Genomic DNA, 27,178 nt, shown 5'->3' with positions numbered 1-27,178 from the left:
ATAGTTGTTTGCATATAATGTATTTTTATCCGTGGCAAGAATAATTACCAAATATCTAGCAGTAGTAGGTGACCACCGGAACTGCAGCATCGATTCTGTTTATGAGACTGCTTTTGTTAGAGGTATTATTTCAGATTTGCTCTGATTTATTTTGTACCCAGTGTATGATGCGAAATCAGCGATGTCATTCATAACCGGAGGAAGGTGTCTCTGGTTCCCTAATATATAGCATTGTATCATTTGCATATAGTGAGATGAATTGGGGTTTACCCATGATGCATATTCCCCTCCAGGCATGTTTGGTTCGCAGAAAAGCTGCCATACCCTCTATTGTAAGAGCGAATATTAACGTGGCGTCTTCAACTTATCTGGGGAGAGGCCGATTAGAAAAGCTTTGACGGTCTAAAACAAACACTGTCCTTGAGTCCATGCTAAAAATGCCTGACTTCAACTGAGAGTTTATTGTTCAAACGGATGCCTCCAAAGTAGGCCTCAGGGCAGTCCTTTCCCAGGGACATAAGGGAGTAGAACACCCTGTCCTCTCTACCAGTAGGAAGTTGTTTCTTAGGGAACAACCCTATGCCACCGTCAAGTGGAAAGCATTAGCCATCAAATGGGCAGTAGTCAGTCTGCTACTATTTGACGGGGAGGAAGTTCCGACAAGTGACTGACGATTCGCCCCTAACATGGATGAGTCTCAGAAAAGATTGAAATGTCCAGGTTATGAGGTGGTATTTGGATATACAACCTTTTTGCTTTTCTGTGAAACATCAAAAAGGAACTAAAACGTGGATTTTTGATAGCCATTTCCCTATGATTGCTGAAAGGGGCGGGGGAGGTTGGGCGGGGACTCTCGCTTAAATGGAGGGATATGTGATGAGTCTGGAGGTTTCGTTCCTGGTGAGAGCCATAGCCATTTCCCTATGATTGCTGAAAGGGGCAGTGGAGGTTGGGCGGGGACTCTCGCTTAAATGGAGGGATATGTGATGAGTCTGGAGGTTTCGTTCCTGGTGGGAGCCACCCCTTTTGAGCCCACCGTTGGTTTGGGAAAATGGGACCTCACTGGGAGTAATTCCCTCAAAGGGACAAGAACTCCATTCCCATGAGGAACTCCCTATACCTAAGGCATTATCGCCAAACATGGGAATCCGAGAAACTGATGTTACATCCAGCTGTAGGACTCAAAAGAATATTAAAGGTGCCTTCGGATGTTTGGCTCAAGATAATGCTGGTCTCTGCGTGGGCCTGACAGCTGAACATGAACAATACACCCCTTTTTGGTCACAAAGCAGGAATAAAGGTGTGGTCACCCTTGAAAGGAGAAGAAGAAACGCGACGCAGAGGTGAGCCTTTGATGTGGGCATGTCATTGAGGGGTGAAACTACGGTGCACAGTGGAGCGGCTGTGGTGCAGAGTGTGAGGCTGCAGAGACCCGCGCAGAGTCGGCAAGGATGAGAGAATGTAACGCAGGCCTTACCTGGCGGCTCAACCACGCAGTGGATGTGATGGGCCCAGTGCCTGATAACCGCTGCTGAAGCCAGGACATGGGGGGGGTGGGGGAGGAATAAAACCTCTACTCGCAACTCATGGGCCAAGGAAATGAGAAATGGTGAAATGAGCGGAACCCATTGTTCGCTTGTGTACTCTCTGGAAGACCAGAAAGCTGTGGAGGCTGCCATGCCACTGGACCAATCCCTGCAACATAGAAGGTACCTGGGTTGGGGGGGGGTGTAGAGAGGAGAAAGAGCGCGAAAGGGGAAGAAGGAATGGTTACTTTAACTCCGTGCCATGGTGGAAGAGAGAGAGAGAGAGAGAGAGCCAAATAATGTAATCGGCCAAACGGCTCACAAACTCCCTAGAGAGGCACCTGGAAGAAGAGTTACTGATACTCGAGTGAGGCATTGGGACAGAGGGACCCAAGGGAACTAGATGGGCCCAATAATGCAAGCAAAGTAACAGTTGAGGGGAGCATAGAAACACCCAAGAGATGAACCAAGTGGGGAGAAACCAGTCCAAGTGGCGGAGAGGGATCAGGGAAATATCCCTCCATCAAACACAACTTGGAAATTTGTTTTTTTTCAGGAACTTGAGACTTAAACCTGGGGAACTTTGACAGATTTTCAAGAACTTTAAAACCAGGAAGAATTGCATTTCACTGGATAATTGTTGGAACAAGGAGGGATTACGAAAAACCACAAGAGATGGATGGTAGGGGGTGCACAGGGGGAGCGAACAACTTTGAGGGCAGGGCAGGCTGCCTTATTTTTATTTTAATTCTTTCTAAGTGGTAGGGTCAGATTAAGGGATAGGTTTGGGACAGTGGACTATTTTTGTTTTGACTAGATATACTGAGCACCTTAGTAAAGTTTGTTAGGAAGCAAACTTCTCTTTTTAGTAATATGACTAGAAAGGAGTTTTCTTTTAAGTGAAGCACTTTGACAACATGTCCTCTGGTCAAAGTCCCTTTTCTGGCTCGACACAGTATGTAATTGATACCTGCTTTTGTTCGATCTAGATAAACTGATTATGAAAAAATGTGAGCTATCTGCTCTGGCAAATGCTCTTGCTGATGTGGTGACATCATTACATGTTCTATAGAGGATACTGCATGAGTTCTGGATGATGGTGCCCTATTATATAGATTACCATGGCCCGCAGGGCATTTAAAGGCAGACTATAGCAGTATGAGGACTATATTAAAAAGCAGCATAGCACAGCAACAGTTGTCTTTCATGGCTATGTCTGATCGCGCATGAAGGCTATTGAATGTAAGCGACCAACAAAACTACCATCTGCCACAATTTGTAAGCAAAGCACTCCAGTGCTCACAAATAAGTCTGCATATCGGAAAGAGAACACAGGTTTATAGACATACTTCAAACCCACTTAACAGCAAAAGTGGATGTTATAATTCATGCATCTGACAGTTCGCCATAAAGTAGAACATTCCGAGGGGGGTGGGGCATGGCCAGCGCGCATTGCTTAAGGAAGTGAATCCACCGGGCTACTGTCCATGATCCTGCACTAGATCCTTTTACGGCGGAAAGTGTTATAATTGCGCGCAACTGACAGCAGCCCCAGGCAGAGGAACTCTTTTCCCCCCCCCCCCCACCTCCCGGAGTGCCTCTGGATGAAAATCGGACCAGGGAAGCTGCCACAACAGCCGTCCTGGGCGGTCCCCCCTGTGCCCTTCGAAATGGCACCGTAGGTCTCGTGGAACACTTGAGGGGAGAAGAACCCGGCGACTTGCCGCTTTTGACCCTCGGACTGCTAGAATTGCCTACGTGCCCGCACTGATCGGCGGAACCAACTGCTAACTAGTACACAGAGGCAAGCCCAGAAGCATTGGAGCAGCACCGCACAGAAAGCTGTCCTATAACAGTCCTCCGCTCCACCCCAGACCGCCAAGTTGCCTGACAGCATGTATGCACACCACCCACACAGGATCGAAACACTGCGTTGCGTGAAGTGACATGGGGAAGAAGGACCTCCGCTGGAGAAAGAGGGGAGAAGGGGCCCCAGAGCGGCGGAGCCCCATGTGCCGCTGCTGTGACCTGAGGCACCGGGCCACAGAAAAGGAGATCCGACAATAACTGTCAGGTTGGGGCCGGCAGAGCCTGTGGGAGCTCGGCTGCAAGACCCAGCGACGGACCACAGGTACAGGGGGACCTGCTTTGCCACCATGGGGGAGCACGGCAAACCCAGCGAACCCAAGATATGGTCCCTTCCTCATGATCCTGCCTCCCTTCCCTAGACACGGCACACAGGAGCGTGCACTCTGCTGCAATAGGGCACTCTGCACTACGCATTGACATAATGCTGCACCTGTGGAAATTAGTAGCTGCCATCGCTCGCTCCCAGTCTGGCCACAAGCACTTTAAGGGCAGCGGACCCAAGTGGCCACCCCTGAGCAGACCAGGCATTTTCTTGAGAACACCCACAGGAGTGAGCCACCCAGTGGGGAACTAAGCCCCTAAGAGGATACCGGACGCAAAAGAGCAGAGGCCCATTGGAGTCGCACAGGGTTGCCTGAACTCCCACTGGAGTACAACCATTACACACACGCCAGACCAGGGTCCTCGGTCGTTGATCATCCCTTTTGTGGGCACCTGGACACCCGGCTCATGCCCAAATAATTAGGCAGGCAGAGGGCACAGTGGGTGCTCTGCTGGCTGGCCACTCACCGCCACGAAATAGCCACAATGGCCAGGCAGCTGTGAACCCAATGATCCGCCTTAACCACACTGTGAGGATCCATCACGGTCCCACTGAAATAATCGGACAGATAGAGGGCACGGTTGCAGACACCCTGCTCACCTGACCACAAGCAACACCTGCTGACTGAGGCCTCAGGAGTGCACAGACTCCCGGGAGAAGCATCCAAGTGCGTGATCGTTAAAAGCACAAAGAACCAGACGCAAGGACCCACGCCATCACCTCCAAGGAGCAAACCCCCTTACACTCCGGATCCCGGGGTCCCGCTACTCTGCACACACCAGAGCAATAACCCTGCAGGCTCGAGTGAACCTGTCTCCCTCCAAAAATAAAGCTAAACCATCGATAATGGAATCTTTCACAGCAGCCAAACCTAAGCAGCAGCAGCAACCAGAACCCTCCATACAACAGGAGCCACTTTCCAACCCAGACAACACCAAGGACGCACACGTACTACAAGCCATAGCAGCCCTCAGGTCATTCATCGACACCAAAATAGATGAGGTCAAATCCGACATGCAGCGGATGCGCCAGGATGCCCGTAATTTAGTGGAGGGGGTGTCCACTGCGGAAGCTGGGCTACAAGAAACAGATGAGACCACGTCAGACCTGAAAGACAGAGTCTAAGAACTGGAAAAGAGAGTGATGTACCCTGAGGCACGATCTCAAGAGGCGGAGGGGCGCGCTCGCCGCAACAGTCTTCGCATTTTAGGTATCCCGGAGGACATGGCGGGCGCAAACCCGACATACTTTGTGGAAACCATGCTATTGCAAGAGATTGGCGGCGGAAACTTATCCCAAGGCTTCCCAGTGGAGGGGGCCCATAGATCCCTACAAAAGCACCCCCCCATCCCCTGGGGACACACCCACGCCCGATGATTGCAAAAATCTTGATTTTTTTTTTTAGGGAGAAATCATGCTCAGGTACTCGAGAGAAGGAAGAGAAATCAAGCGAGGAGACTCTAAAATTGCCATTTACCCGGGCTACACACCGGTAGTACAACAAGCCAGGAACTTTTTTGTGCCTGTGAAAGCGAGACTCTGGAAGCTCAACCTCGAATACATGCGGCTCTACACATCTCGCCTTTAAGGTGCTCTACAAGGGGAAGGCGATTTTTTTTTTTTTTTTTTAAGAAAATGTATTTATGTATTTTTTCTAGAACCGCCCAAGGCAGCCAACATGTGGCTGGAACACAACAACTTAGCCGGAGACGATGAACCCGTCACTTGAATCAGAAGGGGACTGGGAGGAGGGATGGTGGGGGAAATTGTAAGAAAGCACAAAAAGGTCCTTAAGAAGCTGCAACAAGCAGATCACTACGCTAAACTATCACTGTTCCTGGTTTGGACAGCAAGCCCGCTGTCCCACAAGCAAAGAGCACCAACACCTACCCCGTAGAAAGTTCAGTGCAGGCCAGTTGCCAGCACTTCCCTGTGCCAAATGGCCTGGACAGGCTCAGATGGCCAGGGGGGGGGCACCTGAGTGCCGCCTTTTCGTGGTGGCAGCTGGGAGCAGTTTTTTGTTGTGTGTTTGTCCGCCCACAAAGGCGGTGGTTAGGACAGTTGCGGAATCTCCAGTAGTAATTGAGCGCAGTGCGGCAGGAATTGTGGTCCGGGGATCCAGGGGGCAGAGACCCCTCAGACAGAGTGGCCAAGGAGCATCTTAGTGCAACCCCTCAGAGACATGGCGAGGGCGGTGGGTGGTCGACCTCCCAATGGACCCCAATATTGATATGGCAACGCAAGTCGTAGTGTTAACCTGGAATGTCTGGGGCTTAGGTACCTACCTCCGTAGGAACAGAATGAAGTCGTACCTGAACAGAAAGAGGGTGGGGATAGCACTAATACAAGAGACTCATCTGACAAAGGCTATGGATGGGCTGCAGGAGCATTGGGGAGGCCAGGGGTTCGGATCGGCCTATTCCAAATTTGCACGAGGAGTGTCCACGTGGATAAACCCCCAGATTCCTTTCAAGCTGCTTCAGGAAGAGTCAGACCCGGAGGGCTGGTATGTGATAGTGCGGGGATCCATAGACCAGGTAGAGGTGTGCCTAGTAAACTCTTATTTCCCCAAATGTAACGTTCCAGCCCATTTAGTTATTATACACCAAAGTAACTTACCACAGGAACAACCTTTTTATTTGGGAGTGGGGGGGGGGGCTTTAACTGAGATCTGGACAGATCTGCTCCTCCTCTAAACCGCGCCGCAGCGGCCTCCACTGAGTTGAACTCTGCGCTAGAAAGACTAGACTTGACAGATGTCTGGCGCGAACTACACCCTGGGTGGCGGGGCTATTCCTATTACTCATCCCCACATAATCTTTACACAAGGTTAGATTACATATTCACAGGCAGGGAAAGTCTTGTACACATGGCCTCGGCACAATATTTGGGGAGATCCCTATCAGACCACTCGCCACTACTGGTACAATGGAGTGTGACTGGCCCCAGACACCCTATCCCATTGTGGAGAATGCAGATGGAGACACTGAAAGACCCGGCATTCAGAAGTGGCCTCCAGGAATCCTTGCAGAAATGTATCGAGGAAAACGAGGGCAGTGTGGATAGGATGGGCACAGTGTGGGAGGCCCTGATGGCAGTGATTCGGGGAGTGGGGGGGGGGGGGGTGGGAGTCATCGCAAAAGCTGGAGGTATCAGTATCAGAAAACTATTTAGAAATGAGTTAGAGCGGGGGGAGGAAGAAATCGGAAAAGTTGAATCCACCTCCCCAGTACTCCACTAGATGAGGAGACCTTGCGTCAGCTCCGGGGCAAATGCTACGACACATGGGGCAGATTGGCCAAGTTTGACTACACGGCCAGAACCACCAGGGCGCACACAGAAGCCTACAGACCTGGCCGCTTATTGGCCTGGCTCTGCAAAATGGAGCACCCCAAACACTTCACAACATCATTAAAAGAGGTGGACGGCAAACTACTCCAGGCACAGCGGTACATTAATGACGCGTTCAAATCCTTCTACAGCCAAATTTATTTGCACGACACCCTCATACCACGGGAGAAAATCCTAGACCCACTTGAGGAAATTGGTCTACCCAAATTAACATCCGCACAGAGAGATGCCCTGGATGCAGAAATCGTGTCCGAAGACGTCACAGAGGCTATAAAATCCCTGGCTTCCTCCAAAACCCAGGGCACTGACGGGTTGCAACAACCCTCACACCATTATTACTCAAAGTGTTTCAGGAAGCAAACTAACTAGGGTCCCTCCCCGACAGCATGAGGGAAACACTCATTATTCCGATGCTTAAGCCCAGAAAGCCAACCGACGAATGCGATTCCTATCGTCCTTTAGCAATGCATAACTACGATGTTAAGATATTGACCACGATACTGCCCTTCAGGCTCTCTAGACAGATTGGTGAGTTAGTACATGAAGATCAAAACGGCTTTATACCCGGCCGTAACATCATGGCAAATCTGTGCCGGCTACAGCACATCATAGCTCAAACAGACCAGCATAAGGGACCCTATGCGCTACTATCACTGGACGGTATAAAAGCGTTTGACTCCATCTATTGGGAATGGTTATTAGCCACGCTCAGGGAATTCGGGTTCGGGGCTGGCTTCATTTAATGGGTAAAAATACTATGCACCAATCCCAAAGCAAGAGTGAAGTCCGGTAGACGTGTGTCCTTGGCATGGGATATATGTAGGGGGTACCAGACAGGGCTGCCCTTTGTCCCATATGCTTTACATATTAGGCCTGGCACCAATTGCAATCTATTTCAGAAAGCAATTTTTTGATTCCGGCATTCAGCTGGGTGGGGTGTACCATATAATATCGCTTTATGCAGATGATGTACTCCTTTACGTCAGGGACCCCCACTTAAAGGTACCCTGCATGCTTGAAGTCCTTGATCATTTTTCCGCTGTTTCACGTATACGGTTTAGTAGACAAAAATCTAGCCTTTTCCTGTTAGCTGGTCTCAAGGGTGTGAATGTGGAAGATCTCCCTGAGGTGGGAGTCCAGTGGCAACCGACCTCGTTCAGGTACCTAGGTGTCCATGTGATGCACACCCCAGAACTAATGCATGAACACAACACTGGAGCCGCACTAAAGACCTTACGCAAGTCAATTGGCTTCTGGTCAAAACTCCCCCTGTCAGTGATGGGCAGAGCGTCAATTATCAGAATGATAATCCTTCCTATGTTTCTTTATCACTTTCAAAATGTCTAATACTACGTTAAGCCCCCATTCTTTTGCATACTACAAACTATCTTCAGAAGCTTTCTGTGGGGGACTGGCAGACGCATGTTAGCGTTGTCCACACTAACACTACCCCCACAGGGCAGGAGGCATTCAACTCCAGACCTGGAGAGGTATTATTTGGCCGCACAACTAAGTTTTGTGGCCCGATGGTTGTCAGACGACATCACAGCAGAAACTGGACTGCTTCAGCATTTAATTAGACCCGTGCATCTGAAATAGCTTATCTGGGCACCACAAAAAGGTCAGAGTAGCGTACCCATGCTAGCGCATCTAGGTGGGCAAATCTGGAACAGAACCAGGACACTACTGCACTTAAAACACTCTACTCCTGGGGTCTCAATGATTTCAGACTTATGCGAATCTAGCACCGATCTGGCACAGACCAGGTTCTGGGAGAGGAAGGGGATCTATACATGGGGGGCAGAGGGGGACTTATATGAAGGAGGCATCTTCAGGGACTTCACATCCCTTCAGACGGCATCCCAAGTGGGCAATGTCTGTGGTACCAGTGAGTCAAGCGCACTGCACGCATGAAGTGGGGCGAATGGCCGGAGGAATCGGAGGCCCACCCCCTCCTGACACTGCTGTACAACCTGGGGGACGGTGGGAGACTGGTATCTCAGATATACAGCCTGCTAATGGATAGAAAAGAAAAAGTGACTCCTCATAAGGCATGCGCTGCTGTAATCGGCATTTCAGTTAGAAACACTGTTATGGACACAGATAAATCTTGAATCAAATTTACAATGAATTGTATTCAGACCAAAGGTCAAGGAAAGTACCCGGTGTGGGTCGAAACACGTGTCTGCAGATCGGTTACAACTCATTATATAATACTTTCCAGTTTAGCAAACGGGCCCCTCATGGATGCACGTGGCGCAGTATGGAAAACGCAGACTTAAGCCACATGTTCTGGAGATGCCCCAGGGTATGCCACCTTTGGTCCAAGGTGGAGCAAACATGCAGGACAGCTGGCATGACCAGGTACGACTGGTTCCCAAGGAATGCTTGCTGGGTACTTACCCTCGTCTGGCCAAGATAAAACATGTAAGAAAACCTATGGACATGGCTTGCGTGTTAACAAAAAGGACTATAGCAATGGCCTGGAAGCAGAAGAGCGGGCCGCAATACCTAGCATGGCACAGGGAAATGAAACGCTGGGTGGAGGCAGAAACTCAGGCCTGGGAGGAGAGAGTCCTCAAATCCCCAAACGACGCGAGTGCAGCACTGGACACATGGAAAACCCTAACACAAGACTTGTTTCACCCCTCAGATGATAAACCGCCTTGAGCCAATAGCCCTGCCGACAACCAGCGCCCTAGGCTCCGGATAGTACTACTGCACAAGGACAAATAACACTTCTTAACTTACCTCCTCTCAATGTTCCTTCTAATTATTTTTCTCTGTGCGGAAATGGTTGGCTGTTGTGTGCACATTATTTTACATGTGCGCAACTGACTGAGGTAAGCACCTTTGTGAGCATGTGTATTCAGTGAACTATCGTCGCGAAGAGAGTTTGAAAAGGAATTTCCTCTTCCCAGCAACTGCAATTCTGGACAAATCTTGCAACACTTTTTCCAAACAGACAGGCTAAAGTAAAATATGGCATATGTGATTATACAGAAAACTCATCAACCAGTCCAAGACTTAAACATCTGCCACAGTACCTTGCAAACGTTTTATTCCACTGGATAATTACCCATGTGTACTACAAAACACACATCTCTTTTCATAACTGATGTGGCTAACAAGAAATTCAGACAGAATACAACATTTGCAGATTTATTAATGGCAATTAAAAGAAATGTGTCAAACATGCTGATAGGAGTTCAAGTGCCACTTTAATGAAGTAATTCAAGGGCCAGGAGAACATGTATAATTTGTATAAGGATGAAAATTACATCAGAATAACTGCACCTCGGAATATGATCAAATATTTCTGTGCTTACTATCCACAATACATTCTCCTGTGGGTAGTTATAACACATGCCTACAGCTAAGAGACATATTCACCATCCAGTTTTACCCCCTGAAAAAATGAAAACGTGCCTAACATAAACGAGAAACATATCGTTGATTCAACCCATAAAGCTCCACTGAATTAGTGACCAGTAAAGCACTGGCATAGGAAGGAACTCTAATATTAATGCCAGATTTCAAGAGGAATTTTAAGGAGAACATATTTTGGGAAACCGAATGTATCCCTATTGGCAAAGCTAATTACTTTTTTACTCCCTGAAAAATCATTTGACTCAAAGTAGGGAGCAAAATCTGATTAGGCCCCTGACATAATGCCAGGGCACATAATAAAGTTGATAGTTTTGCCAACTCTTCCGCACCACAGCCTAGAGAAAATTAAATAACAGCTTTAATGAGGTTTATTATGGAGCCCTGCTGAAGAAAATAACATATAAATGCCTTTTGAAGTTAATAGCATCAATCCATCAGAGATACAACTGAGTGCCTTCTTCAGTAACTAGGATCCCTCGTCTGTAATTCTTTTTTATCAGTTAAATAAGATGGAAGGGGATACTAGAGACGATACACACAGAACACATGGTTATATTGAAAAGCCCTCAGCAGCTGAGCATAGAAGGAAAAAGGTGCTGTTGTCTAGACTGGAACTAAACTTTCCTATCCTTTAGCAAATAGGCAACACATTTTCTTCAGTGTACTGCCGAAACATATGACTTGGTTTTTAAAATGTGCTGCTTGGTTCATCACCCACATGGAATGATGACCTGTGCTCTTGCAACCATACCCTTCACCGGCCCCTCTGCTAGCCTCCAATACTAGTTGCTAGAGCACTGTAAAAAGTGAGGGATTGTAGCAGTAAACACTCGCTGGGATATTTGCAGACCCACAATACTTTGTATGCAAGGCATTTTTAATGCTTCAACATATTCTGTGCATTTCTAAGAATTGCATGTACTCAATTATTTTGCTGTGCATACAAGACTGTTTGCAGCATACCCCACCCATTTATCATTGTGCAGGATTATGCAGTGCTCAGTGAAACCATTTTTGTATAGCAGTGAGTTACCATATAAGGTATATTCCCAAAGGAACTCTGAACACTTGGAAACAATGCAGATTGTGTGAAAAGCATTCTTATGCTGAATATCCTGTGCCGTGATACTATGGACGAGTAATCCCAGGCAGAGTCCATACCCATTATCCATTGTAGGCAAAGTAAATGATATTGCAATGTTGCTCTCCACTTGTAGGGTAATGATCACATTTGTCTTCTCAAAATCCTTAGAGGGCAAATTATTATGTGAGTTTTATAATGCATTAACTTGCAGGGGAGCCACTTCAAAACACTTGCGTGACATATGTACAAAGAAGAGGAAGTATGGGATAACGTTACACATCCAAGTAGCCTTCTTACTTAGTCATTATTCGATATTTGAGCTAGTAGTTAAATTGTAAAGTGTGGTTTCCACTTTTGGTAAGACACAATGAGTAACAGAAATTCTGACGTGTGAACGTTATTCATATTACAACATAAACCAAGTGGATGTAGGTACATGTCTGCTAACCTTTCGCAGAGCCAAGAGGAAGAGTCAAGGTTGTCTGGTAGTATCTTAATGTGTTCTAGGGCAGAAGTTAGAGTCATAAGGTAAAAGAGTGGTAGAGTAAAGTTTAGGAGTCATGGGTGGCGAGGGAACATTATTTGGTTAATGTGTGCAGGCATATCTCGGTTAGATTCTTCTGTTCATGGAGCCAGTTTTGATATCTTTTTTACCTCTTGTTTGTGTATTTTGCTGTTCAGGATTTTAGGTGTTTACGGTCACCCTTGCATAGTAGTGTAATGTAAATTAGCAGAATATCTCGACTAGTTGCTTATTTTAAGAGAGAGAACATTTCAGGTAATTACTGTGGCTTGTGCCTTATTAAATCTTTTTGAATAGCTGAGAATTGTCTGTGCGCAATGCTAAAAATCTTCTGAGCGGCACCCAGAAGGAAGCTGGGCAAGCGCACATGCGCCAGCTTAGAGGGAACATTGCCCCCTCTCCCTTCCTCCCACTTCCCGACTCCCCCCTATCCCCCACCTAAGACCACCGGACATCCACTCGCCCAAATAATTGGATTGAATACTATACACTGGAGAACACCGAAGTTTAACCGCACGGTTTGGTTTTATGTTATGTTTATATGTTGCCATTGGTATACAATCCTAATGAGAAGCTGCTACTGTAATATCAAAATGCCAATCAACAAATTTAAAAATAAAGTAGAAGATTCCGATATCAAATATACATCATGAGATGGCAATCGGAATTCAGCGACCTGCTCCCCTATAATTGTGCTTTCGTTTTTAAACCTGTTGCATGTATAGTCTGGAACATGCTGTCAAGATTTAATCACAATTCCAAATGACTGAATTTAGCAATTGTTTCGTATTTTCCTTCAATAGTGGTACTTATCTAATGTTTGCAAATGTAACTGTATGCAGTTTTCTTGGCGCATGGCTTATGCAACATGATTTCTCAACCCCACTCTTCCAGAAAATTATTGCCCCATCACTAACCTGCCATACCTCGCCAGAATCATGGAATGCTTTGCTACTACCCAACTGCAACACATCACCACAAACCGCCTGCTCAACACGTTCCAATCTGGCTTTCGACCTGGACACAGCACAGAGACCGCTATGCTTCACATTCGCTGACCTCCACAACATCAATGACCCGCAGCACTATGCTTACTCCTTGCGCTCTCTACAGCCTTTTGGCACCATCAATCACACCACTCAACATCCTAGCCCACAGGATGAAATGGTCGCCATCCTAGAGTGGTGCACCACCTGCCTTACTGTCTGGACACACTTTCTCCATGCCCCTTTTCGATCGGACCATGCCCCTGTCAAGTATAGTGTACCGCAATGCTCCTTCCTTTCTTCATTCCTGTTCAACCTGTATGTTGAATATCTTGGACAGACTCTTAACAAACATAAATTCCACTTCACTAATACACAGATGCACACATGCTTCCAAATCTCATCCCCCTCATGACTTAACACCCTCAAAGGATGTCTCTTTTCTATCAACACCTGGATGGCCACCCACTTCCTCAAGTCAACTCTTCCAAAACAAAATACTTCCTCATTGGTCCGCTAGGCACAAACCCAAACTCGCCCCCTGGAACAAAGAACTCTTCCCCAGAAAACCCACAAACATCCCTCTCCTTCACCAGCAACCCCCCCCACCCCACCTTTTCTTCACACACCATATAGCTGCTGTTGGCATAACATGCAACCTACAACTGCACCTCCAATGAACGATCTGATGCATCCGTCCTTCTGATGACTTCCTCATTGCAGTCCAAGCACTGGTTCTGTCCAAGCTGGACTATGGCAATGCTCTCCTTACTGAACTCCTCAACAGCATCCTTGTCACCCTGCGAGCCATACTAAATGCAGTAGCCAAACCCATCCTCCCTCTGCCCACACATTCCCACATCATCTCCTTTCTCTGTTAGTTCCACTGACTCCCTGTACAGTACAGAATCTATTTATTTTTTTTACCTTCACGATAGGCGGAAATCCACCAAGCAAGCCAACATCTCCTACACATTCCACTCTGCAAACTAAAATGCACACATAAAAACAAGCATTTACTGAGTAGGCACCATGAGCTGAGCACACGCTACCTTTTTCACATCTGCACTGCACCCTCCATCACCCTTTCAGAAAGAGCTGGAAAACATACCAGCTTCTTCACACATAACCCTATAACAAGTACTATTCAATATGCTGCTTCTGAAACTAACAATTTTTCTACGCTCAAGCACCCAGATACGGGTTAGGTGCGCTCTACAAGTAATAAACTAAACTCTGTTCCTCCAGCTCCTCTGCTACCACTTGTCTATCCTAATCATCCTATCCTGAAAATATTTTGTTCCTTCAGTTTCACTTCCCACCTTATCAGCGTTTGAACCTTGTAAGGTGCTCAAGACCCTATGGGTGGGGCCTGTGCCGAACAAAATAAAATCTATATAAAAAAATGCTTTTCATTCGGGGCAGTAATGTTTTCACAGAGTTTAAAAATACTCTTGTGATGAAATATCTTCTCAAAGTTCATACGTAATCATAGGGATTTTATTTAAGCCTTTAGCTAAGGTTTATTTGAACCCACTCGTGTATACATCTCTTAATGGTATGATATGAAAACTTAAGGAAAAAACATGTTTAACTGATTCCGACAGGTTTGTCTCTATACATTTTAATTTTAATTAATTTGTTATGACTTACAAAACGTTCACAGAGGAACGACATTTGCACTGAATGTTTGCAAATGCAGATAGTTGCATGGAAAACTTAGCTAAAGGGATGTCCTCGTGCTTACTAAGAGCCAATAGTACTAACAATTCTGTGAGCTTTGATTGAAGACTTGGGAGTTCACGCAGGACAGCCATCTGGTCTCAAAGCCAGAGCGAATTCCTGGACACCCATGTTATATTGCAAGACCACGAATGTCTGAATACTTAAAGATTGTGTTGGGCGTAATAAAAATGTTGTTTTTATGCATGTCTGAAAGGTATTTCTTAAACCTGCTGCAGGAGTATGCATCCTTTGGCTCTTCAGATTTGAAATACCCATCAGCCCTATCCGTAGTCAATAGTGAGAGATCAGGTGTTTTTACCAGCAAATCCCCTGAAGAGTCACAGATTGCAGACCCCTGACTAAGGGTATAGAGTACATGTAGCCATGTGATGCTATGGAAACTTGTGTGAAGATGAAAAATGGCTACTTAGCGAAACCATCATTTTAGAGGTTTTCAGAATTATCTTAGACTAGGAGAAGGTGGCACTATGTTGGCAGACTGATTGAATGGATTAGATGGCTACACATTGAACCCAGATGGCATCTTTTTGTCAGGATCCAGAGGGCTGGAAGACTATGGTACATGACGACACAACACCTCTATGGGATACTGCATGCTCGAGTGAAAAGGTAGGCTGATTCCCAGCGCGAGGTTGGGTGAAAAAGCAGCACTAGTCTCATTCGCTAAAAAGAAAAATACAATAAGCAAGAATGCACTAAGGAAACCATCATCCGCCTTAATCGACACCCCTCAGTATGTCCTCCACCTGCGTAACGGGGACAAGGGTGGTTACATGTATGTATGGGTTCCTGGTCTTATTGCTGTCCTAGTCCTTTTGCCAGAAATTCACCTGATGGTGCAGAGACCGGATGCCAGACCTACCACTAACCCAGGTGGAACGAGGATGCAATTGGCTACATTGTTTCATGGGTCCCAAAACAGTCCAGAGTAGTCCCCCGAGTAGCAAGGCATAGAGCACAGGGATCTACCTGGGCAATACGAGGGCACAACTATGGAAGTAAAGATCCTAGAAACACACATGAAAACCAGATAGAATGGAATCCAGCAGAGTGAAGAAACGTACCACCAGGAAAGACTATTTCAGTAAGAGGTAGAGTACTGCTGAAGATCCACTAGACAGTCACCAGGAAATGCCAAAATCGGAGGCAAATCCGAGTCAGATCAGGAGCAGATGAACAGAATAAAAAAATGTAGGGATACGTGTTAAGAAGCAACTTCCTTTTCCCATCCTGGAGTTCTATTCATATGGCACTGCAGAGTGGCTGTGAGTGTCCTGATTGGAGGAACACACTGATATGCCATGCATGAAAGTGTCTTCCATGCATTGGAGAAGCTACTGGTCGCTGGAGGTGCAGGGCAACCGTTACTTGTGGCAACAATGTCAAATCGAAAAAGAGGGCCGTGCAGAGCAGTGCCAGACTGTTCCAGGGTATGGCCTGACGAAATTCTACGATTGATTTGCTTGGTAATGGGGATCCACATATGCCGGCAAAATCATACCCCTACCAGGTATGAGCAGGTGTTTCCTGGCCAGCCATATGCGTTCACAGGGCAGGAAGTTGGCTCCTTCTTTTCAGTGGAGATCTGCAAATAATTTTGCTGTGGTCTGAGCCACATGTAACTGAGTGTGTATGGTTGGACGTACCTGTGTGATGTGTGTTGCACGCAGTCCTTCACAGCTGTAACAAGATTGCCCCTAGCATCCTTGGATGTTGGCCGTACATTTCGTAAAACTGTGAATAACCCATGGACATGTGCAGTGTTCTAGGAAAATTCGGCTGGCCTGAGCAAGGGCATCCATGACTCCTGATGACTCAAACAGCGGAGAAAATCTGCCAACATACTATTTAGACGTTAGGCTTGACCATCAGTTTGGCCATGATGGGCTGAGGAAAACCGAGAATTGATCCCCTGAAAGGCTTGTAAGAGAGCGCTAAAATTTGGAGGTAAACGTGGACCCTCGATCAGGCACTAGGACCGTGGGAAGACCAAAAAGGCAGAAGACATGCTGAAAAAACATGTGGGCTAAGAAAGGCACTGTTTGGATCCCAAGACGGGGGACAAAGTGAGCCATCTCAGAAAAGGCGTTCGCTGTGACCCAAATTTGTCATACCCATCCACATGTGGTATTTCCATGATAAGTCATGGTAGCCGTGGCTTGTGTAGGATGGGCAGTGGTCTGCCTATAGGTTTACTAATGTTGGGTTTACATGGAGCACAAACTGTGTAATTCTGTATGTAGTGTAATACTTCCCTCTTGATAGTTTGCCACTGACAGCAGCATTTTAGCAATTCTAATGTTTTCTGTTGTCCGGAATGGGCTGCAACCTTGGGATCCTGACACCACTGAATGGCTTGATTCAGGGTGGAATCCGTGGGGATTATGACGAATCTGGACTATTTGTTCCCTCTACCCAGGAGGCAACTACCCCCTTTGGGGCTAGGGCGGTGAGCACGCTCAGCAAGACGATCCCTAGGGGTCTGGGCAAATGGGAACTCACTGAGTGCCTCCCCTATTGGAGATGAGGACTCCCCTTCCAGTAAGGAACTCCCTGTCCAGAGTACATTATCCGCCTACTTGGCAATCAGAAAGACTGTTACTTCTATTTTGGATTCTCCTGGTAATGACATTTCTCAAATCCTTTTGGGCTTCAGGTAATGCTGTGTACCTCCTGAACTCGACAGTCAAAGAGGAACAAAACTCCCCTTTTGTTTGTGATGTACATAAAACCACGAGGAACTTCGAAAGTGGGCGAGCGAATCCTACGCAGAGGCGAGTCTCTGATGGGAAGACGTCTTGGAGGGGTGAAGGCATGCTAGATTGCGGAGCCAGCGGTCACGTGAAGAGCAAACTGCTAGCAAGACACTGGAAGGCTGGCATTATGACCAGCAAACAAGACAAGATCTAAATGAGGACAGTAAAGCGACGGTCTCACCTGGTAGTGCAACCACACGGAAGCCGTGGTGGACCTGGGGCCTGTTAACTGACAAAGAGACCAGACTGCAGCGTGGCGATTGGATCCCCGCCCTTTGCGCTAGAAGTGCATTAGCTGCCGGGCAACGGAAGGTAAGCAAACGCTCCTGAACAGGTAGTGCCGTTGAGCGCGGAAAGCAGTGATATTCGGGGACTGGGAAAGCCACAAGTGTTATGGGAGCCAGATAAACCTGAGTGGGCAGACGCCCCACCAAGGCCCCTTAAAGTAAACCTGTCGGAGGGCAAGAGGACTTTGGAGAGCCCAGGAAACACATAACGTGCAGAACTGGAGAGGGAGTGACCCTGGAGGGTTTCAGTCCTTAAGCTCAAAACAAGAACATTGTGAAGCCCCAAGTCGGAAATGGTGGGATTGTATTAAGAAAAACTTTTCTTCTTGGAAAGAGGGAACCATATGGAATTAAGATTTGGCATACGAAACCTGCAGAGAGGGCGAGTACTGTATTGGATGAAATTGTTTCACTTTTAAAAATACCTGAAAAAGGGATTCATGTGATTGGCCAGGCAGAAAAGACGGTGGCCATTACTCCTGCCACCTTTTTTTGGTTATTTTTGTTGTTGTTTATGTTTTTCCAAAGAGGTGGCCCAGTTTGCTAATAGGTTTTAGACTCGACTATTTCCTTTGGCCTTTGATGCCTACCCTTACTTTTAGTTTGTTAGTTTGTTAGGCAGGGAACTTCCTTTATAGCGTTGGGGCTAGATGGGTGTTTTTATTATGATTTAAATAAATATCCTTCAACATGTTGCCACTTGGTCTTGCTCCTTCTGGTTTGCCACAGGATGTATAGTTGTCATTGGATATACGGCAATACGGTTACCAAAACCACATTCAAGGGCCAGATTTCCATAGGATGGTGTGTAGCCCATTCGCAGACTAGGTTTTTAAAAAATATATTTTTATTTTATTTTCTAAGGTCAAACAAACACACTACAACTGTTTCAAAACATAGAAAGCATCATATTCCAACACATTTTCAAACTCCCCAACTACCCCCTCCCCCTTTAAACTAGAGCCGGTTCTCACATGTTGTTTACGGGAACATCATTGGGTGGCACACTATCTAGACAGCCATCAACCGGGTCCTCTATTTCGTTGTCACCCTGGTGCGGGTTTGCCAACAAGGCCACCAATTGCCGCCAGGCCAGCAAGGGCCCTACTTCTTCTTCGCCCCCCCCCTGGTGACCGCTTCAAACCAGACTACGGATTCAGCTTCCGCCCACCTCAAGTGGTCTGTCCACCATAACTCCACCCTAGGTCTGTGGGCCGCCTTCCAGCCCATGGCTATCCTAGGTTTGGCCAAGACATAGGCCAGGTTCTTCATCTTGCTTATGTGTTTCAAATGCCGGGGTCTAGGGAAAAGTCCAAGCATGCATGACCAGGCCGATTCCACATCCAGCACCACCCCCCCCCCCGCCATCCAGTTTCATCTTGATCTCGTCCCAAAATCTATGCACCTCCGGGCAAGCCCAAAACATGTGTAGCAGTCCCGCGTTCACCTCCCCACACGTGGGGCATTGCTGCATAGCTGATCCCCCCCGAACTTTGCAATCTTCCCGGGGGTTAAATAAATAAGCCCTGTGGGTAACATACAATTGAAGCTGTTGGAATCTCGCGTTACGGGACACATTTTTATGGTACCTCCTGGGCCCGTTCCCACTGCCTATCCGTCATGGGTCCTCCCACCTCCTCCTCCCAATCTTGTCTCAATTGGAGCAACTCTTTCCCTGCCCTTACTCGCAGGAGCTCATATATCCTCGATATTTCGTGCCCGCCCTCTGATACATCATACATGGTTTCCAGGGAGGCATCTGGGTTCTCCGCGAGCACTGTCTCAGGCCATCTTTCTCTAGTCTTTTTCACCAGCCTAGTGTAGGTTATGTATTGGCCACCATGTACTCCCGTCTCTTCCTGCAGCCTCTGAAAGTCCACCGCCTCCCCTTCCTGCCATATGTCCCCGAAGGTGGCTAGGCCTACCTGTTCCCAGTATCTGCGGTCCGATTCAAGTAGTTGAGTCGCTCCCGCACAGCGCCGCTAAAAAGGGGCCTGCTGGGAGTATGGTTCAGAGTCCCCCCCAAACTTCCATGTCCTGTGCCAGATCTCCCAGCCCAACCTCAGTAGCCGCCCCTTGCCCACCAGTTTCTCTGCCCAACCACACCACTTCCATCAGAAAGTATGGGGCTGTATCTTCGCGCAAGAGCCTGGCTTCCGCCAAGTCTTCAGTCGAGAGCCACCTGGCCACGTACTGCAGCTGCCCCGCCAGGTAATTCGAAGTTAGGCAGGCCTATTTCCCCCCCCCCTGTCACACGGGTTCTGGAGCTTCCACAGGGCCACCCTATTCCTAGAGCTGCCCCACACAAAACCCCTACACAAGCTGTGAAGTTTCGCGAATAGGCTCCTGGGTATCAGCAACGGGACGTTCATAAAGAAGTGCAAGAGTCTAGGCAGGACCACCATCTTGAGCAAGGCCGCCCTCCCCATCATGGTCAGGGGCAATCTGGACCAAAATACCATACTGTTCTTAATCCCCTCTATCGCCTTTTCTGTGTTGTGCTTGTGTTCTGTCTCGATCTTGTGGTAAATGTTTATTCCCAAATACCTAAATGTTACGGGCTGCCATGGTATTGGCAGAACAGGCAACCTCTGCACCGGGACATTCCTATATCTACCCAAAGGGAACAGGCTGGACTTTCCAGGGTTCACCGATATTCCCGAGAGGATGGCGTACCGTTCTATCACCTCTAGGACGTACTGTAGGTTTTCTTCTGGGTAGCGCAAATAAAGGAGCATATCATCCGCATATAATGATATCAGATGCTCTCCACTGGCTGTGTTTATGCCCACCTCCCCATATTGTTGTCGCAGGCATATTGCCAGCGGCTCCAATGCCAGTATATATAGCATAGGTGACCAGGGACATCCCTGTCTGGTCCCCCTGCCCAGTTGCCAAGAGTCTGAGACCGTGGACCCTGTCCTGACCCTCGCCATCGGGGTGCTGTAAAACAACTGGACCCATCTGAGGTATCCGGGTCCCACTCGGTACCCCTTCAGGACCGCTTTCAGCCAGGGCCATCGTACCGAGTCGAAGGCCTTGACCGCGTCTAACGACACTATAGCCAGCTCGCCCGTGTCTTCCTCAGTTTGGTCTATGACATGGTGTAGCCTCCTGTGGTTATCGGTGATGTTCTTACCCGGAACATATCCCGTCTGATCTGGGTGTATCAGTTTCTTAATCGCCCTCTTCAGTCTATTAGCCAGCACCGCCGTGATTATTTTGCTGTCCTGGTTGAGCATGGACAACGGTCTAAGACCCGCGCTCCACGGCCGGCTCCATTCGCAGACTAGGTTGACTAAGGCTGCTGCCAGCAAGCAGAGACATTGTGGTTTCGGAAGGTAGGAGTTGCTCATCAGAAGTGTCACATACTGTCTGCTGCTCTTGCTGTGACTGGGAATTAGCTTGCCCATGTTTTCTTCCTGGGTGATATTTAACTGTAATGTCAAACCTGGAAACGAACTGGTGCCATCGAGATTGTCGTGCATTGATACATTTCAGCGATGCAAGGGCCTGTAGATTATGGTGGTCTGTGTAAACCGTGATGGGATTTTTCACCCCTAAAAGATGGTGTCTCCACTCCTTGAAAGCTGCCCAAAGTGTAGCAATTCCTTTTCCATAAGTGTACAGTTGTTCTCCTGGTGTCAACTTGCGAGTTAGTTATGTCACTGGATGTAATCTGTTGGAAGGGCAATGCTGTGAGAGGATGGCTCCAATTGCAAAAGTAGAGGCATCGGCTTCAACGAAGCTGGATTATTGCGGGTTGGGATGCGGCAAGACTGGGGGAGAGCGAGAGCTTTTTTTTACATTTCTTTAGGCATCAAACACCTTCTTGCTATCTCTGGATCACACGTATGGGACTTTTGGGCTTGTCAATCGTGTGAGCGGGGGGCTGCAATATAAATGGTCTACAAAAGTTGGCGAATCCCAGAAAGGACTGTAGTGTTTTAACAGAAGTCGGGACTGGACAGTCTAGGACTGCCTTAACATTAGACGTGCTCATCTGTTCTCTCTGTGGAGAGGGGACAAGCCCCAGTAACTCCACGCCAGAGGCATGGAACATGCACTTCCCGGCTTTGCCATACAGTGAGAAATCTCCTAGGCGTTGACTGTTCTGTGTGCTTTTGAAATATTCTGTGGATAGTTTTAAATTTTGACAAGCACATCTTTCAAAGGTGCGTGCTGTGTTTGTCTTTGTACCGCCAATTTGGCTATCACCTGTTGGTTTTTTTTAAGTGAAGGTTTCCAGTGGATTATTTCTAGACTAGCCATACATGCATGTCGTTTTAAACCGCACCATCGGAGTACGGTTGACTTCACACATTGCAGATTGGCTTTACACGTTGGGGGGGGGGAGTGGGACAAAATCCACTGCCTGATTGCAAGGGTGGATAGTGAGGTTACAAGCCAGGTGATGCTGAACTTCGAGAGAGGCTTGGCTAGAATTCCCCCATGCCATGGACGGAAAGCTGGGGTATCGTCGCATGGAAGCGCCAAGACCTAAGCTCCTATAATGGTACCGGTTATGGTGGAATACTTTTAAGGTTGGCACCCACCTCAAAATAATTCCTTTTCCTTAAGTCACCAGGAAATGAGTAGCAAGGTATGAGATGGATTCCAGTGATGCAGACCGTCTGGGACGATCAGCCTGGTTTTGCGTGGGACCGTGAGCGGAGAAAGCCGCTGTGAGTTGGCTCACACACATGCCAAGAAGGGGGCGGGGGGGGAGACTGTTCTGCGGAACCATCAGATCCTAAGAACTTGTTTCTCCTTATGTGATCAGCTTGAGCTGCAAAGCCATAGGGGAAAAGGGTAGGACCCAAACTAACCCAGGAAGCACAAGCAAGTAGCCAAGATCCTTAGAAGACCTATGAATGCCCACACCTCAGGCCAGTTAGGTTAAAAGAGGTAGGGCTAAGGCCGGCTAAGCAGGGACGGGACAGACCAGCCACGGACATGCCAATCCTTGTTCTTAAACCCAAACCTACAATTGAAACCAATAGGGATTGAATCCTCCCTAGGGTCAGGCTAAGGTACGTATAAAAAGGTGAAAGGAAGAGCGCCATGGGGAAAAGGATCTCATTTGGCGATGGCTGTGGAGAGCAGGAGACTGGAGAAGAGACGGAGGGAGATTGGAGGCAAGACGAGTGTAGAGAAGATGGGTATAATGAGGTGGTGTTCAAGGAGTTACTTGGTACAGAGATGCCTGAGAAGGTAGTGGTGAACAACGAGGAGACAGTTAAAGAGGAGAAAATGTGCAGTGGAGAGAGCGCTGGTGATTCGTGTAGGAGTTTCAGGCAAAGCATGAGGACAGAGGAAGATGAGGGAAGGGATTGTCTAGGTGTGAGCTCTTGGTAAGATGTCAAGCAGGAGTTGGCGGGTTGGACAGGTGGGCCATAGAGGCAGATCCTTCAGGTAAGTGGTGCTGGTAAGTGGCTTAGTAAAGAGCCAGAAGTTGTCCTAGGACGGCCGCCTCCTTGCTTTTGACTCTGGATCTTAGTACAAGGCAATCCCTGGGTACAAACTACCTGACCAGAACCATTCTGCCTCTTGGAGGAGGTCTCTCCACCATACTCTAGTAACCCAATAACCCCCACCAAGAAGGTTGCAAATACCAGAGAGTGAGAGTTTGGTCTAAGAGTGCGAGGAAGCAACCAGAGAAAAATGTGAGGGGAGTCTTGAGATATTTTACTTGGCGTTCTCTGTTTTTGGTTTTATGAAACTGCAAATCTGCCTCTGTCACCGTCCCCCTCTGCTTACCCCCCTCAGACCCGTTCTGTTGTATTACGGCGCACCCAGCCTAATGCAAACCTCAGAACTTTTACTTTTTGACCTTCCCAAGAGACACTGATTCCAGATTTGAGCCTGGGAACTGATCACACCTTGGTGAACGATTATCCTTACCCACATTAAGATTCGGATCGAAAGGGAATTGATTTTAGTTTTGCGCCTGTATGATATCCTGGTGGAGGTATTGGGAAGGTTATTTTGTTGCTGTTCTATGTTGGATCCTTGTATGCTTAAGGACAGACGAGAGGGATGCTAGAATGTTGGAGTCATGCATACTCTTAGGAATAATAGAACTTGCTTCATTTTTTACTTTTCCATTGAGTATTTTACTCCCTATTTTTTTAAGTTGGGCGTAAAATGATTTTTAGGGAATAAAAAAATTCCCAGTGGGGAGCATTTTTGCAAAAACAATTAAGTTAAAAATAATTTTCACTCTGCAACAAATATCTTGTAATCCTTGCATTTTTGCACCCAGCAATTCATGCAGATTAAAATATGCATTTTTAGCTTGAGTCTCTCTTCAGACAATAATGACCTTCTTCCTGTCATCGTGTTCTTCTGGTTCCTTTCACACCAGCATTTGTAGCTCGTCTGCGCAAATGCAGATGGGTCCAGCGATATGCAAATCAGCCTGGAACGGCCACCAATGGCAAAGCCGTGGTTGCAATGGCAGACACTAGTGATAAAATAGTGATGTGCAGGAGGTTGTTTGAAGTGGTTATGCTAGTGGTTGGCTTTAATCTAAAGTCTTCCACAATTGTTTGACTTTATTTTTATGTGCGCAAGTCTTGAGGTCTAGCGATGTTTCAGTATGCATGCAAGTTATGATGGTCTAATGAAAACTGTCGGGACATTTTATTGTAAATGATAGACGCAGGGGTAATTTCTTCTGATATCTATTTGTAGGCGCCTAACCATGTTTTAATATTAGCACACCTGTCTGCTGGCTAAGAGCAGAGATGTCCTTGCAGCGCAGAGAACTTTAACCACTCCTGCATCATTTTTAAGCACTATGTTCTGCCTCACACCTGGCAAACCCCAGGCAGGTACTATCGATTTCCTCTGGGGAAAAAGGTATGGCTCTGGCAAGCAGGGTATTTTGGTCTGTGTGCAGAAATATGCAAAATCAGTAATGGAAAGGCGCACACACGATTTGTTAGGCTATTGTCTCGTCCTTCTAAATAGTTGAGCACATTTCTCCATGGGAAATTGCTTTATTGTAGGATTTACTTTTTTATTCATTGTATACCATTTGATTTAAGGCTAGATTGACTTGATTTGATATGTTGCAGTATAGTAGCCTGCTCCAGTTTATTCTAAGAAACACGTCTAATCTCCTGCAGGTACTTTGTATAAATTGTTGGATGTGTACAAGTAAATAAATAAAATTGGCAATACAGTGCACATTCTTTACAAACAAGGACCGAGTTTGTGTACATTAGGTGAGAGTTGTGGAAGAATTCATTGGATTAAGGTGGGTGTTGTGTGAGCAGATCATCTGTATCGCTAAACTTACTTTCGAGGAAAAGGAACATTTGCAAACCTGCTGAGGCTGCAGGGCAGCTGTAATTGAAATGTAGATTTATTTTCCCTAAGTGAGGCTTTTCTCACCAATAGTGCGAGTTGCTCGTATTTAGTGAGCAAACCAGTGACCTTTTGCCCACTGCTCAGTAGGAGCCTTTTAAGTTGAGCCCATTTTCAGTGGTGCATAATTTAAAGAGATGGGTGTAAACGCTCTAACCTAGCAGGGGCGGAGAGAGATATTGCACGGGATACATTTAATGGAAATATTAATGCCAAAGAGGTGATTAACATTTGCGGTTGCCTGGAACGATGCGCAACCTTTGTATGCACTGCACGGGATGGAGTGTGATTGGTAAGAGAGAGGTGCTATTGCATACATTGACCAGTTGTGGGATTCCACTTGGGCTCCTAAACTTGATCATCACATTGCACTCTGAGACCAGTCAGGATCTTTACTACTGTCCATTTTACCGCTCCTGTGCGCACGTATGTAGGACTTAAGCAGGGATGCATACTGGCCCCACTCCTGTTTAATCTTCATCTGGCAGTCTAACCAGAAGCATTGACTGCTGACATCTACCCGCCTGGGGTGTGCCAATCACACCGGACATGGTTGGGGTACCAGATAACCTGCTCTTACTTAACTACATGTCTTAAAGTTTACAAACTTCTCTTAATTCTCTTGCCACATATTCCAATACTAATGGTCTTGGGGTCAATATCCAAAAATATAAAATTATGATTTGTAAGGCAAAGCAATGCTGCTGAAGTACCAACTATGTTTGGAAAAAAGATAACTCCAACCTAGAAGCAGTCACTCACTTCGACTACTTACAATAAATTAAAATGGAATGCACACATTGACAATCTCTCCTTATCCATTCATCAGCCCTTGGGCGGGGCAAAACTGTTTGCTCAAGGCATTGGGTCTAATGCTTAAAAGCTGTTATGGTGAAAACTATGAAACTTTTACCCAAAATATTAAATTGAGCTCAAATTTGGGCTCGTAATATCGAACATCTCAAACAAATAGCCGTTGTCTTAAATCTCTGCTCAAGGTTCCCCTATGACTCCCAGCTGAAAATGTAAGTATGGAGTTCGATGGCCGTGTTGGCCTCCAGCCGACTTGGACATCGCTTAACCTTTATACTGGCGACTTACGAACTCCACTTCCAATACTCTTCTAAATGTGATCCATCGCTAATTGTATGTTGTTTGTTGGAGCCCAGTCCTGGTCTTCAGCTGTGCTAACACTTGAATCTGAAGCATGGTGCGAACGACATAAACTTTCACCCTTGTCATCAGCAGACCTACCTTCAAAACCCTATTTAAAATGACTCGTAATCTGTGGTAGGTTCAAGCAGTGGTAGATTTAGGTTGCAAATCCTCGAGTAGTGAATATTTGATCAACCTAAAACAGCACTGGTCTATATAAATGCCTTTCCAGAGAACTTCATGAATAGATCAGAATGAAGTTCATGCGGTAGAAACGTAGGAGGTGGCGGGTGAAAGGCAACATTTCCCCAGAAATACCTGCACGTGTAGACTGTGGATCTGCTGTGTTGGAAGCACTAAAACATTTAGTACTGGACTGTGAGAGACTAGTACATATACGCAGAACAGCGGCACAGGCATATGGTAACCCTGAACTCTTCACAACTTGATTAAAAAAAAACAGACGTGACTTATTCTTTCACGGTAATGAATCACCTATCACGGATTTATCACCTAACGAAACTTAGGATGACCATTTGGAATCTGCTGAATCTTTCAACCACACACCTATTTACTTGCCTTCTATTGGTATTGCTTTCTTTCACACTTTTTTTTTCTTTTTTCTTTTTTTTCTTTTGGGGCGTGTAATCTGGATTATTTGTATAAAAACCCTTACTGGCTATAACTGTACTTGATTTAAAAAAAAAGAACAGTGAGTAGAATTCCACAATTTCTGGATTCGGCACACTAATTGGTTACCTGCAAATAATACACACTCCTCGCTTTAACGTGTGTATATATGGTTTTCA

At 46.8% G+C, this 27,178-nt stretch overlaps 1 protein-coding gene across 2 annotated transcripts in view; it reads left to right on the top strand.

The window, feature by feature from the left end:
* The window catches only part of NUP107 (nucleoporin 107), a 790,450-nt gene that overhangs the window by 64,774 nt on the left and 698,498 nt on the right, over positions 1 to 27,178 (top strand). The window lies entirely within an intron of this gene.

The sequence above is a fragment of the Ambystoma mexicanum genome, chromosome 12, assembly GCF_040938575.1.
Source record: "Ambystoma mexicanum isolate Mex_15411 chromosome 12, UKY_AmexF1_1, whole genome shotgun sequence".
NCBI classification, from domain to species: domain Eukaryota; kingdom Metazoa; phylum Chordata; class Amphibia; order Caudata; family Ambystomatidae; genus Ambystoma; species Ambystoma mexicanum.
Note: the sequence above shows the minus strand (reverse complement) of the source record. Positions and strands in the feature narration are given on the sequence as shown.